General features: G+C 44.0%; 1 protein-coding gene across 2 annotated transcripts in view; it reads right to left on the bottom strand.

Annotated features, from left to right (window-relative positions):
* Positions 1-13,199, bottom strand: part of CDC42BPA (CDC42 binding protein kinase alpha) — a 1,012,118-nt gene that overhangs the window by 983,557 nt on the left and 15,362 nt on the right. The window lies entirely within an intron of this gene.

Genomic DNA, 13,199 nt, shown 5'->3' with positions numbered 1-13,199 from the left:
GCGATGGAGAATTAAATTCACTTATATTTTTTCTACCGCTACAGAAGCAGCTTCTGTTAAGATAACCAGCCCTGAGCAAGGGTTAGTTAAGACGAAGCCAGCAGCTAGTAATTCGGAAAGCTGCTTTACAACAGACATATCAGTAAGCTGACATGTAATGTAAACATAGCATTTACATTACAAACCCACAGAGCTTCGTTGTAGAGTAAGTCAGTATTACTATATCCAACCTTAAGATGAAGACATTTTACACAGTCTGTTCTTCAATAGAACTAAAAAGTAGCAGGAAACAAGACCTTCTCTTTGAGTTATAGTAAGTTAATTTTGAATTCATTGCAGATGAGAGATAGTGAACACATTCTTTTAACAACTTTATTTGGGTTTCATGATGCAACTCAGTAACACGCTGCCCTCTCACAAGGCACCCGCTCGAGTCCACATCCTACTACAGAGATGTCAGAGAGTGAGTATCATAAGCTGGACGAGTAGCTGTTCCCAAGTTTAGCAGAGTGAGAATGGGTGGACACTCCTTCAGAGTCCTGGCTGCCCAGCAATGGAATCAACTACCACAGAAGCTAAGCCTGGAAACATCAGAGCAGGCCTTCCGCAAAGAGTTAAAAACCTTTCTTTTCCCAAAGGACATCTGATCTGCCGCTAAATACCTTGCCTGAACAAGTCAATATGAGCTAGTTATAGCGCAGGGACACACTAGTTAGTGTAACCAGGCGCTTTATAAATTTAATAATAATAATAATAAGCTGACTGAGTCCAATTAAGAAATGGGTGACATAACATGACGTAAAATAATGTGTATTTGTAGTCCACATACACATTGTGGGCATCTTAGTGCTGAATAACAGGTGTTTACTTTACCCAACTCAGTGGCACTCATTTTATTGACTTTGTAAGGTTGAAGAGCTGATTAGAAGCACAAGATATTGTATCTATGATCACGAGTTCAAACACAGATTCCTACAGTGGATGCATTAACCCGCTGAGCCATCAGACCTGGCCCTGCCAATGTCATGAGGTGCAAACTCCTCTGAGGAGACAGAGGGAGTGGGCGTGGTTGGTGCGGCGAAGAAGAAAAACCTCCACTGGAAAGTGAAAGAGTTTCAATAATCACGCTGTGGGCATACAGGTTTCATAACTGCGTTTCGGACTGCCCACGAACTAAGGGCAAAAGCTGGGTGGGCGCCTCAACAAATTCTGCGGTACATCAGACCCCTGCAGAAGATAGTGTTATAGACTCTCCAGGTAAGTGAGGCTGCTTCAGCTGTGCGAACTTACCGCCCACCATAACTCTCAGTCAAGCCTGACATAGAATGTTCACCTGTGCTCCAGGACCAGCGAAAGTCTCTCCTTGAAATCTGAAATGTCTTTCTGTTTTGAGCAGTCATCTGGGTAACGTCCAGAAAGAGAAGGAATCACAGACCCAAGTGAGTGGCCTTTTTCAATGTAATCACCCATGCCACTACGACTGCATGTCGAGCTTCAACTTGGAGTGTGATGAAGACTGTACCAAGGCCATTACTACCTTCTCGTCAAAGGGATCGGAATTGCTCGCTTTAGGTAAATCGAAAGGTAGTCTTTTTGGGCACTGGCCAACCAATAAGTCTTAGGATAGCAGCTTATTTCTTTCTGTGGTCTTTCAAATCTGTCTGGCCAGAAGCCCACAGATGGAAGATCTCAACTCTAAGCTTTGTGCAGGGGGCACTTAGAGCCTACCACATGTTTCCTCCTTGGTACTCTATCCTGTATTCAATCTATCGTCACTCGTTGCCTCTGATTTGATGACAAGACCCACTTCGATCAGGTGCCATCATGCCAACTCCAGTTACAATGCAGCCAAAATAAAATTAAAAGAAATTTGAATTTATAGAGCATATTAAACCTAAGTGTATCTAAGTGCTATGCCAAAGAAGCAGAACGCACCAACAGCTTCAGTGCCCGGAAGATGTAAGATGAACATAGCCAGGTTTTCAAGGCTTTTTTAAACAAGACAAATGTGTGGAGCATAGAGATATAGCAGGCAAAGTGTTCCATAACCCGGCAGCAGCCATGGAATTCAAGCCAGCGCTCTCTCACACCAGGCGGGTATACCTCGGCACATGTCTGCGAAAGGCCCACCACCTTGAAACCATCTACGAGGGAGAGGAGGCTCGTGCTTCTCCAGTCAATTCTGTCTCTCGACAAACAATTGTTGGGCTCTTGCGCTAATAAAGAGAAGCTCTGCCAGTAACTGCTACAAATTGTAACTTGAAAGAGGGAATGACAGCTCTTTCGGTCAGAAATAAAGGCCGAAGACTGTTACCTCACAGCAGCGGGTTGAAGTCCATATTGTGGCGCGCCCTCAATATGCACAGAGTTTAATTCTCTATCCCATGCATGCCAGTGTCGATAACTTCAAGACATTCAAATTCTCCTTCATTGCCACAGCTCAGCAGTAACAATGAAGAGAACATAGAACTTGTGAACATTCTAGAAAGGTATATAGCTCATGGACACACAGCCATCTTCCTTCTTTGTTGCTGCTGCTCACACAGATAAGTGCCTCCTTTTTACTCGTCCTTCCTGGTGCACGTGTTTGCTTGATTTTCACCCTGTTGTCGCATATCTGGGTCCACTTGACCCTACCTTGCACTCATTTATTGTTAACTCTCTTTTCTCTCTCCTTTCTAAGGACTGCTATGTTTTTTCTACATTGTCTATGTTTTGTGTATATCTGTTCGTTTGATCAGTACCTTGATCTATTTCCCTGATGCCCGTCTTCTCGACCTTCATTCCCGGTACCTTTCCACCCCTTTCCTCACATTCGGGACTCGTCTTCCCGCTCCTCTCTCTTCGTGTCTTTTAAACGCGAACGCAATCTCGTTGCTATGCGGACACCACCCGCACCCGCAACCCGACCGGATCGACGGCCTGCTAGCCTTGCTTGTCGGCGCTGCCTTTCGCTTACCTCCCCTCTCCTCTCCTGATCGGTCTTTTCGGCATTTCGGCATTTCCCTTCCCCCGCGACATGCCTCTGACGCGCGCCGCGGAGGGTACCTGGCTTAGAGGAAAAGCCCTTAGCAACGCGCACAAACTCCTTCGTGCGTCGTTGCCCTAGTTACGAACCAGCTTTCGACAGTTGACTCGACGATCGCGATCTCCTCAGTTTTTGCCCTGTTTTTTCAACATTAATGACAATATATCACAAAAAAAAAAGGTAGGTCTAACTTAAGGTAGGATTATTATAGAACTGAGAGATTTTTCTTGGGGCGCTTGTGCTTAACTTACCTTGTTAATAGGGTAGAAGACTGCTGGACACTCTTGAAATAGGGTTAAAGACTACCGGGCATCCTGTCCTTTTACTTTTATATTTGACAACGTCTTCTAACCCCGATGCCTCAATAGATCCCAAGTTGGAACTGTTGGTTTCTAAAGCCATGGATAAAGCCATGACCTCCTTTAACGAAACCATTAATAAAAAGTTTTTGGACACCATAAATAAGAATTTTGAAAAGTTTACGGGGGCATGGCCTTCTACTAGGGGTGCTCGCACCTGCACTAAAAACACTAAAGAAGGGGCAGTAAAGGCCCCAAAGAAAAGAGCCGCGGGAGAACAACCTACCTTCTCCACAAAAAAACATAAGGTGTAATCAAAATCGGCTCAATCTCGCCACCAGGGCGGAGATCAGAACGGTGCCTCGGGCACCACAGAAGGACAAGAATCAGGTCCAGATTCACCTATACATATCGATAGCGATGATCACCATGATGCGGAGATAGACCTCTCCTGCTCATCTCCCTTTGATTCGGACGTTGAGGTCCGGGAAAATGACTCTTTGGGGACAATATGTTTGACCCCTTACTAATAAGACATCCCCTTTCTCCCAATTGGTTACCATCCCAACATGTCGCAGACTATGTTAGCTTTTGGCTAAGGAGGGAAATTCCCAAGGAAGTGAGATCAAGATTGAGATCGGAATGTCCTCGCCCATCACTTCCAGATAAACTCGCCTTTACCCCCGAATTAGACCCTAAGGTCGTTGCATTTATAGCTGAAGGTGCCAAAGACCCGAGAAAGGGCATAGACAAGGGGCTCAGGTCATGTCAAGACCGCCTTCTTGATATTATTATTATTATTATTCTGAGTTTTATATAGCGCCTGGTTACCAGCAAGGCATCCCAGCGCCCACTATCCCACTGGCCCACTATCTAAAATATTTGATTTGGCAGAGAATGCTTATGTCGGAGGCATTCCCGATGACCCTAAAGAACTGCGCGCATGGGTTCAAAGATCTATCTGCCTCCTTGGCAATGCCAATACTGCCCTGTCTAATGAACGTAGGAAAGGGATTCTACTTAAAATAGACCCTAAACTTATTGAATTAGCCAATAAGGAGACAGGTCCAAACTCCCAAGGACTCCTCTTTGGGGAAGAGTTCATACGCGATAAGGCAAAATATGTTGGAGCTTTTAGCTCAATCCAGAAGTCCCAACGTGAAATTAAAAAGTTTTCTAAGATAGAGTTTTTGGACGGGCCGGGAGAATGCGGGGTCGATTCCCCGGCCGAGGTCAATCCTCTTCCATACCCTATTTTGGACGTGGTAACAGATATCAGCAATCATCATTCTACGGAAACCAGTCCTTTTACCCTCAGAGACAACGCAGCAGAGGAAGATTCTCACGTGGAGATAGGAGAAACAAGACCCTTTCCACAGGTAAGTGGAAGAGACCATTTAGATACCCCTATAAAAGTGGGTGGCAGACTAGCCCTTTTCTCTGGCAACTGGAATATGATCACACAGGATCCTTGGGTATTACAAACCGTAAGAGGTTACAAAATAGACTTCCTGGGCACTCCCTTTCAGCTAAAACCTCCCCGAGAGATAATATTCTCTCAAGTTCAAAGGAAACTCGTTTCTCAAGGGGTTCAGGATCTCCTCGCCAAAGGGGCTATAAGACAAGGCTCTCAGAGAGGGTTTATAAGCAATATTTTCTTAGTAGAAAATAAAGACAAGACCCAAAGACCTGTGATAAACTTAAAAAGCTTAAATGGATGGGTGTCTTACCACCATTTCAAAATGGAGGGAATACACCTACTCAGAGATGTTCTAAGTAAAGGCGATTGGCTCACACGCCTGGATCTGAAGGACGCTTACCTGACCATCCCTATTTGGCCCTCTCACAGGAAGTTCCTATAATTCACTTGGGAGGGAAAACTTTGGGAGTTTTCCAGCCTCCCTTTCGGCCTGTCCTCAGCCCCTTGGTGTTTCACCAAAGTGCTGCGCCCAGTGGTGGCTTGGTTAAGGGAACGGGGTGTGAGGCTCATAATCTACCTGGACAATATCCTCATCATGGCTCAGACCAAGTTGTCCATTTCTCCGCACACAGATCTTACCATCCAGCTCCTGGAATATCTGGGATTTGTCATAAATATAAAGAAGTCTTGCATTGTCCCTTCACAGGAGACCCAATTCCTGGGTTTCATGGTAAACACGCTATCAGGAGAGTTGAAATTACCAAAAGAAAAGATAAAGAAACTCAGGAAAGAGTTAAAAAAGATTCTCTCTCTAGATTCTTTTCCCTTAAGGCTTTTGGCGAGAATCCTGGGTCTCCTTTCTTCAACCATCCAAGCGATCTTCCCCGGCCCTCTTCATTACAGGGCTCTTCAGAGACTCAAAGCGAAGGCTCTGAAGGCATCACAATCCTACACTCAAATGACCAGCCTGGACGTAGAGTCCAGGGAAGAACTCTCTTGGTGGCTGAAGAATGTGGAAGCATGGAATGGCAGAATGATCTTCGGCGAATCCCCAGACATGATAATGGAGTCGGATGCAAGTCTAGAAGGTTGGGGGGCAGCTTGTGCTAACCTGTCGACAGGGGGGCGGTGGACACCCGAGGAGAAGAACATGCACATCAACTGTCTGGAACTTTTAGCTGGTTCCTTTGCAATTCGAAGCTTTACTCAAGAAACTATGAAATGTTCTATAATGCTTCGCATGGACAATGTCTCTGCGGTGAGATACGTGAACAAACTAGGAGGACCACATTCGAAGGGCCTGACAGAAATAGCGAAGTTTTTCTGTGACTATTGCCTGAACAAGGGACTGTCAGTCACGGCAGAACATATCCCTGGTTTGAACAATGGTGTGGCAGATTGGTTCTCCAGGAATTTCAGGGATTCCAGCAATTGGAAACTGAACAGAAAGATATTTCTGACCATTCAAGAACAATGGGGCCCCTTCGGGACAGACCTCTTTGCAGACAGACTGAACACCCAGTTAACGAAATATTTCAGCTGGAGGCCGGACCCTCAGGCATCCGGAGTGGATGCCTTCCTCCAGAATTGGCAAAACTTAAAACCATATGCCTTCCCGCCATTTGTAATGCTCCCGCGCCTCCTCTTACATGCTTGCAGATACCTTCAGAGTATGATAGTGGTAGCCCCCCTCTGGAGGTCTCAAGCATGGTTCCCACTCATCTTGGAGATGGCAATAGACTTTCCAATACTGATCCTGTCTTTCAACCGTCTTCTCCTGGGCCCTCAGTGCGAATCTCATCCCCTCCTAGAGCAAGGCATTTTAGTAATGACGGCCTGGAAGATTTCAGGCGACAATGGCAAATCCCTGGCCTTTCGCACAATGCTTTCCGACTCATATCTGAATCCTGGGCTCCTGGGACAAGGAAGGCGTATCGATTGGCATGGAACAAATGGGTTCTCTGGTGTCTTCAACGACATCATGATGCCGTTTCAGTTGATTTAGTTCCAGCGGTTAATTTTCTTTCAGAGCTTTTCGCTTCTGGCCTCAGTTATAGAACTGTCAATGTTTATAGGTCGGCGACAGCTGCGGGTCACTCCTTAGTCTATGGTATTTCTGTTGGTCAAAGTCTTTTGACCAAAAAAATTATGAGAAGCATGCGTGTTCTCAACCCTCCAACTCCTAAATACTCAGCCTTGTGGGACGTGAGAAACATTTTGTGTCTTATCTCTTCATGGGGAGAGAACAATGTCCTCTCCCTCAAACGTATTTCTTATAAAATTACTGTTTTGCTTTGTTTAGTCTCCAGGCGAACTTCAGATGTTAAGGCATTAGACGTTTCGAGCAGGGCCTTTCAACCTGAAGGGGTTTGCTTTTATCTTAAAAAAAGGACTAAAACTATGTCTTCTTCTATCTTCTATCCTTTCTTTCCTGAGAATGAAAGATTGTGTGTTGTTAAGTGTATTAAAGAATATGAAAGAAGAACTGTCAATTTGAGAGGTTCTGAGACACAACTCCTGATCTCATATAGATCTCCTTATAAACCAGTTTCCTCTCCTACTCTCGCAAGATGGGTGAAAGACGTGATGAGTGAATGTGGTGTTGACATTTCAATATTTGGTGCACATTCTCTTAGAGGTGCTTCAGCTTCTAAAGCTTTTATGCTTGGTGGAGGGCTCTAAGACATTTTAAGAGCCGCAGATTGGTCTAATGAAACTATGTTTGAAAAATGTTATTTTAGACCTATTAATAATGTGATTGATAATGTTCTCAATTCACTTTGAACTTGCATAATGATGGCCTCCGTGTCATGCCATAAAATTTAGATTTTTCACAGCCTGCTAGGTAGAAAATCTGGATTTTATTAAAGACACGGAGGCTAATATTATCCCTACACTATTCACCCCTCCCATGGGGTTATATTTTTTTAACATCTATATTACTTCTTCTTTCAGAATAAGGATTTTTCGTCTCCTGTTTTACGAAGATGAAGATGTTTCGTTTGGCGTCTCTCTTCAAGTTGGAATATTTCTTGACCTTATCCTTTTGTTTCGCAGCATTGGACAAAGAAGGAAGATGGCTGTGTGTCCATGAGCTATATACCTTTCTAGAATGTTCACAAGTTCTATGTTCTCTTCATTGTTACTGCTGAGCTGTGGCAATAAAGGAGAATTTGCATAATATTAGCCTCCGTGTCTTTAATAAAATCCAGATTTTCTGCCCAGCAGGCTGTGAAAAATCTAAATTCTCTATCCCATGCATGCCAGTGTCAATAACTTCAAGACATTCAACTGACGCGCTAGAGACACCAATATGAGCTTACTCCCCAAAGAGAAAACGATAAATACAAATTACAGAGGGGTCTTAAAATGGCCTTTCAACCTTTAGCCAGTGATTTTTAGCACACAAAGAAAAGTTCTATAGGAACGGGATATTCTATTGTCAGATTTCGATGGTTAGATATTTCTCAGTCCCAGACATGCGAAGCCCTCTAGTATCATTAGTGCATGCTTTCAGACATTTTAAACGAATTTGTTTTACAATGTGATATGTTACAGAGCCTTATATGTGCGAATCAAGTGGCAAACGTAAAATACTTGGGAAAAATATTAAAAATAAATCAGCTTAAAAAACACCGCTGAGCAGCGCTAATTAAAGGTACTACAACAGAAATGTTTGCAAACATTACATTTGGTGTGTCGGCACAATTTCACTACATTGTATATTAGTTAAATCTGCATTAAAAAGAAACAACTGTGCAAATCTAATAGGAAAAACAAAACCGAAGTACCCAAACTTTCTGCCAGCTTGTACTCCAGTGTGTTTATATTTTCACTGTGCGACTTAGCAGTAGGTGCACTAAAACCAGGGCACTATTATAATTCAAATGGATCCATTTGTGTAGTGGAGAAACGTTCTTACCTAATTTTGGGTCTTAGTATGAACTACTCCCTGTGTAAAAAAAAGTTTAATCCTCACACATGCCTGTGTTAGCCTTTTCTACTGCAGTCCTATGAGGTTATCTGAAAAAACACAGACTTAAAGATAAATATATTGGGGTGGTCACATACACAATGTGTATAAATGTTTCTGTTTTCACTGGTCACCTGTGAAATTAGAGAATGCCTCTTTTCCCGATGGTGCTCTCGAGTGGGATGGCTTCTTTTCTCATTGGTGAAGACCGCTGTGCACTCGTGAAACACTGTTCCCACTCTCTTTTGTGGAGGTAGAGAATGCCCATCTCCCTGGTTGTGTTCTCGCGAGGCATGCCGCTCACTCGTGAAGGTAGAAAATGCTCATATGTACCAGCTGTGCTTTCATGAAACATAGTTCCCACTCTTACTCGTGGAGGTAAGAACACTAATCTCCAGGATGTGATCTTACAAGGCATGGTTTCATCTCTTACTTGTGGAAGTGGAGAATACACATCGAACTGATTGTGCTCTCGCGAGGCATGTCTATCACTCGTGAAGATAGAAAATGCCTATATGCCCATCTGTGCTTTCACAAGACATGGTTCCCACTCACACTTATGGAGGTAAGAACACTCATCACCCTGGATGTGCTCTCGCTAGGCATGGTTTCCACTTCTACAAGTAGAGAAAGCCCATCATCCTGGCTGTGGTCTACCGAAGCAAGCCTTTCACTCTTAAAGGTAGAAAATACCTGGATGCCCAGCTGTGTTCTCATAAAACATGGCTCTCACTCACATTTGTGGAGGTAAGAACACTCATCTCCCTTGATGTGCTCTCACAATATAGGTTTTCCACTCCTACTGGAGGAGGTAAAGAATACCCATCGCCCTCCCCGTGTTCTCGCGAGACACGCCTTTCACTCATGAAGACAGAAAGTGCCTCTATAACCCAGCAGTGTTCTCAGGAGACATGGTTCCCTCTCACACTCGTGGAGGCAAGAACACCTACTTGCCTGAATGTTCTCTTGAGGGGCATGGTTCACACTTTCACTCGTGAAGGCTGAGAATACCCATCCCTCACCAGGCATGCTTGCACTTTCACGATTGAAGGTGCAGAATTCCAATATCCCGGAATAGGCTCTCCCTGGTCATGCCTCATACCCTCACTTGAAAATGCAAACCTGTCTTGGTTGTGCTCTTACGAGGCATGACTGCTACGCTCACTTGTACGGGCAGAGCAAGCCTCTGTCCCTGGCTGTGCTCTCCCAAACTACAACTCCCACTTGAGAAGGTAGCAAAGGCCTCCCTCTCTGGCTGTGCTCACACAAACTATGGCTCCTACACAGTCACTTATTAAAGTGCTCTCACAAACTATAGCTCCTATAGTCACTTATTAAAGCAACCAACGGCTCACTTTCTGGCTGTGCTCCCAGAAACTATCTGTACAGTCCCCTCCGTAGACACAGTAATATTAACATAACACATTTACTTTTGAAATAAACGAATTCACTCTGGCTGTGCGCTCAATCTAGAGCTCCAACTTACTTGTTTACTAGGTATGCTTTTCACGCACAACGTCCCAGTCATTTACAAAATGGCGGCAGCCCTACGTCATATTGGCAGTTGAAGTGATCATCATCACGGGGTGACGTCACAGAAAGGACGCTGGCCTCGCGGCCTGTCATGGAGGCTCCCTCTACTGCAGCACGGCCCCCGGGGCGAGTGATTCTCGGATTTCCGCGGCTCTTACATTCTTCGTTTAAGAAAAATGGTAAAACATTCCTGTTTGTGTGTGGTGGTGAGTGCCATTACCTAATGTGCTCTAAGCTCACGTCCAAATGTTTTATTAGGTCTACGGTGTATTATGTGAATATCATAAATCTTTTACAACAAATAAAAAATGGTTATTATCTTAACTCCACATGCCCTAGTAATCTGGAGATATTAGATATATGCATTTGCTTTTCCTTGTTTATTGTCTTGTCTATTCATTTTGTCTATTCATTTCAGCTATGTATTGCTTTTTGTCTTTATTCTTATGTTTTGTCTTTGAAAATTCAATTTAAAAAAAAGTAAATTTCTCGGTCTCGCTAACGTCTGGAAAGCTGGGAGACCCATCGGATCTGAGGCAGACAGTCCGCGGACACCTGAATCAACACGGCCCCCGTCCTACCATGTGACCCCGGAAGGCCAGCTGCGCGGACAGCATTTGTTATGGTCACGTGTCATGAGTTATGGCTCTTCTCCACGGTGGTCACTGGTGAGGAGAGAGGGGGCACAGCTCCCTTGAGGGTGTTCTCGCGAGCGACGGCCCATCCCTCACTCAGAGATTCAGCGCCCTTTGCTCGTCATAAATGTACAGCTAATGTTCAACACCAGTCTTCCACATTTCAATTCTAAACTCTAACAAACAAATTCACGTTTGAAGGCAAGAATTCAGAGAAAATGGAAGGTATATCATGGATTTCAGTCTTGTTAGGAGAACTCAGCTGCCTGAGTGAGCTAAGGCAGCACAAAATGATGCCATGACATCAGCAATCAGACCCTGAAATCAATAATCCAACGGATTACCCCCTGCAATGGCAGCCAATTAATACAGCTGAGTCCGTCCTGCACGCTTGCACAGCGTATGCATTTTTTGTTGAGTTGTATTCCCTCCTTCCTATTTTTCTAGTCATCCTCTCATTCTCTTTTGTCCCTTTCTTCTTGACATCCTTCTGTCCCTCCTTTGCCCCTTCTTATTATCCTCGCAATCAGCAATCTTCCTTTCTTATCTTTCCATCCGTTGCCATTTCGACTGTTTTTTCTTTCTTCTATCTATTATTTAATTCTACTTTTCCTTTCCTTATTTTGCATTTTTTTCTTCATTCTTCTTTTCTTCTTGCTAACTTTCTTCCCAAACTATGTTTCTTTCAGTCCTTCTCCCTTCTTTTTTCTGTTTCCATCCTTTAGGTTCCATACTACTTCCTTTTAACTTCCCTTTGTTCTTTCCATATTTACGGTCGAATTCCTTCCTTCGTGCTGTCTCACTGCATTTGTCTCTTCCTTATTTTTCCCATTTTAAAATCTCCATGTGGCCATTTTAAGCTTCTTTGGCCCACTATCCGAGAGTACTTTATTCTTCCAGTGTTTTACTGTCATGGAATGACCTGTGAGCAGGAGTTGAAAATGATGTAGAGCCATAAAACAATTTCATTTGTCCCAGGCACCCCAGCTTAAGCTGGTATAGTAGGTGCACTACGCCCGAAGGTATCACAGAGCTTTACAAGAGCACCAGTTGCGTTACAGCCGGACACATTCATTTTGTTAGGCACAGGGAGATGAAGTGATTTGCCCAGAATCACAGGATTTTGAGAGTCCCTGACGAGACTTGAATCCGTTTACCCAGGTTGAAGTTCAACCATTCTAGAGTGACAGCATGCTCTAGAGGCACACTATGTGTCTAACGGCAGCAGGATTGATACAGTATGCGATAAAACGAGAAACACTGTTTCTTCCCACCACCAACCACATTTTGGTAATACAGTATTGGTCAATAGAGCAGCCAACCAGTGCCAGAAGCCGCCATGGCCCACCGAAAGCGCCGGGACACTCCTCGGAGTAGCTGAGCGTTATATAAAACCAACCTAACATAACATAACTGCTGCGTACTACCACAATAAATACCCAAGATGGCTGCACATATCAGCTTTAATCTCAAGGGAGGAAGAAGAAAGTGTGGTGGTGAGGCGAGAAACATCAAGAAGGAAGACACTGAGGATGGAGAAGATGGAAGCTACGGGGGGGGGGGCAGAGTATGAAGATTTCAAGGAAATCAAAAATCAGTCAATATGGTTTACATTTCACTAAAGACCAAGTGAAGGTAAACTGGCAGATGAAAAAATAATAGCACATGGTCTGGCTCAACGAGAGAGAGAGAGACCCATCTCTCCTATGGGACGACGGACACCCATGACCGCTCCCAGACTGGTACAATACATGAAACATGATGGTGATCACAGTGCATTTCCCCCATGGGCCTGCCTCACATAGAACCATCCTCATGTGATGCCAAGAACCCACTTCCTACCCAAATCACTTGCATTGCAGAATCAGAGAACATGCTAAATAACTCTATTGAGACAATCTTCATCGAACTTTCGGAAACCTCAGCAGTAAAAAGACCCAGAACACAAAGCTCTTCCGCTTATACTAAGACAGGCACATGCCCAACAAGAGTAAGACCCGACGCACAACAGACAAGCACTGGTAAAGCAAGGTCTGAATTTCAGTTTGAGACCTCACTAAAACTTTTTAAAAAATAATCCTGCTGCCGTGAAAAAAACAACACAAATTAGTCTATTTTTTTGTACAAAACACACCCATGAAATTAGGAATTTACTGTGATAATTCGGAGCACTTTTGAGATATAAAATAGCCAATTCTGTATTGCAATGCAAGCAAACAGACGAGGTGGAATGATACACTAAACAGCCAATAGCAAAAAAAGTGGAAAAGCAGTGCTCCTCGGGGTGGAACCACTCTGCATAATTTAAAGA

Source organism: Lissotriton vulgaris, chromosome 6, assembly GCF_964263255.1.
Source record: "Lissotriton vulgaris chromosome 6, aLisVul1.2, whole genome shotgun sequence".
Taxonomy (NCBI): Eukaryota; Metazoa; Chordata; class Amphibia; order Caudata; family Salamandridae; genus Lissotriton; species Lissotriton vulgaris.
The sequence above is the reverse complement of the archived record's forward strand: the minus strand, read 5'-3'. Positions and strand labels throughout refer to the sequence as shown.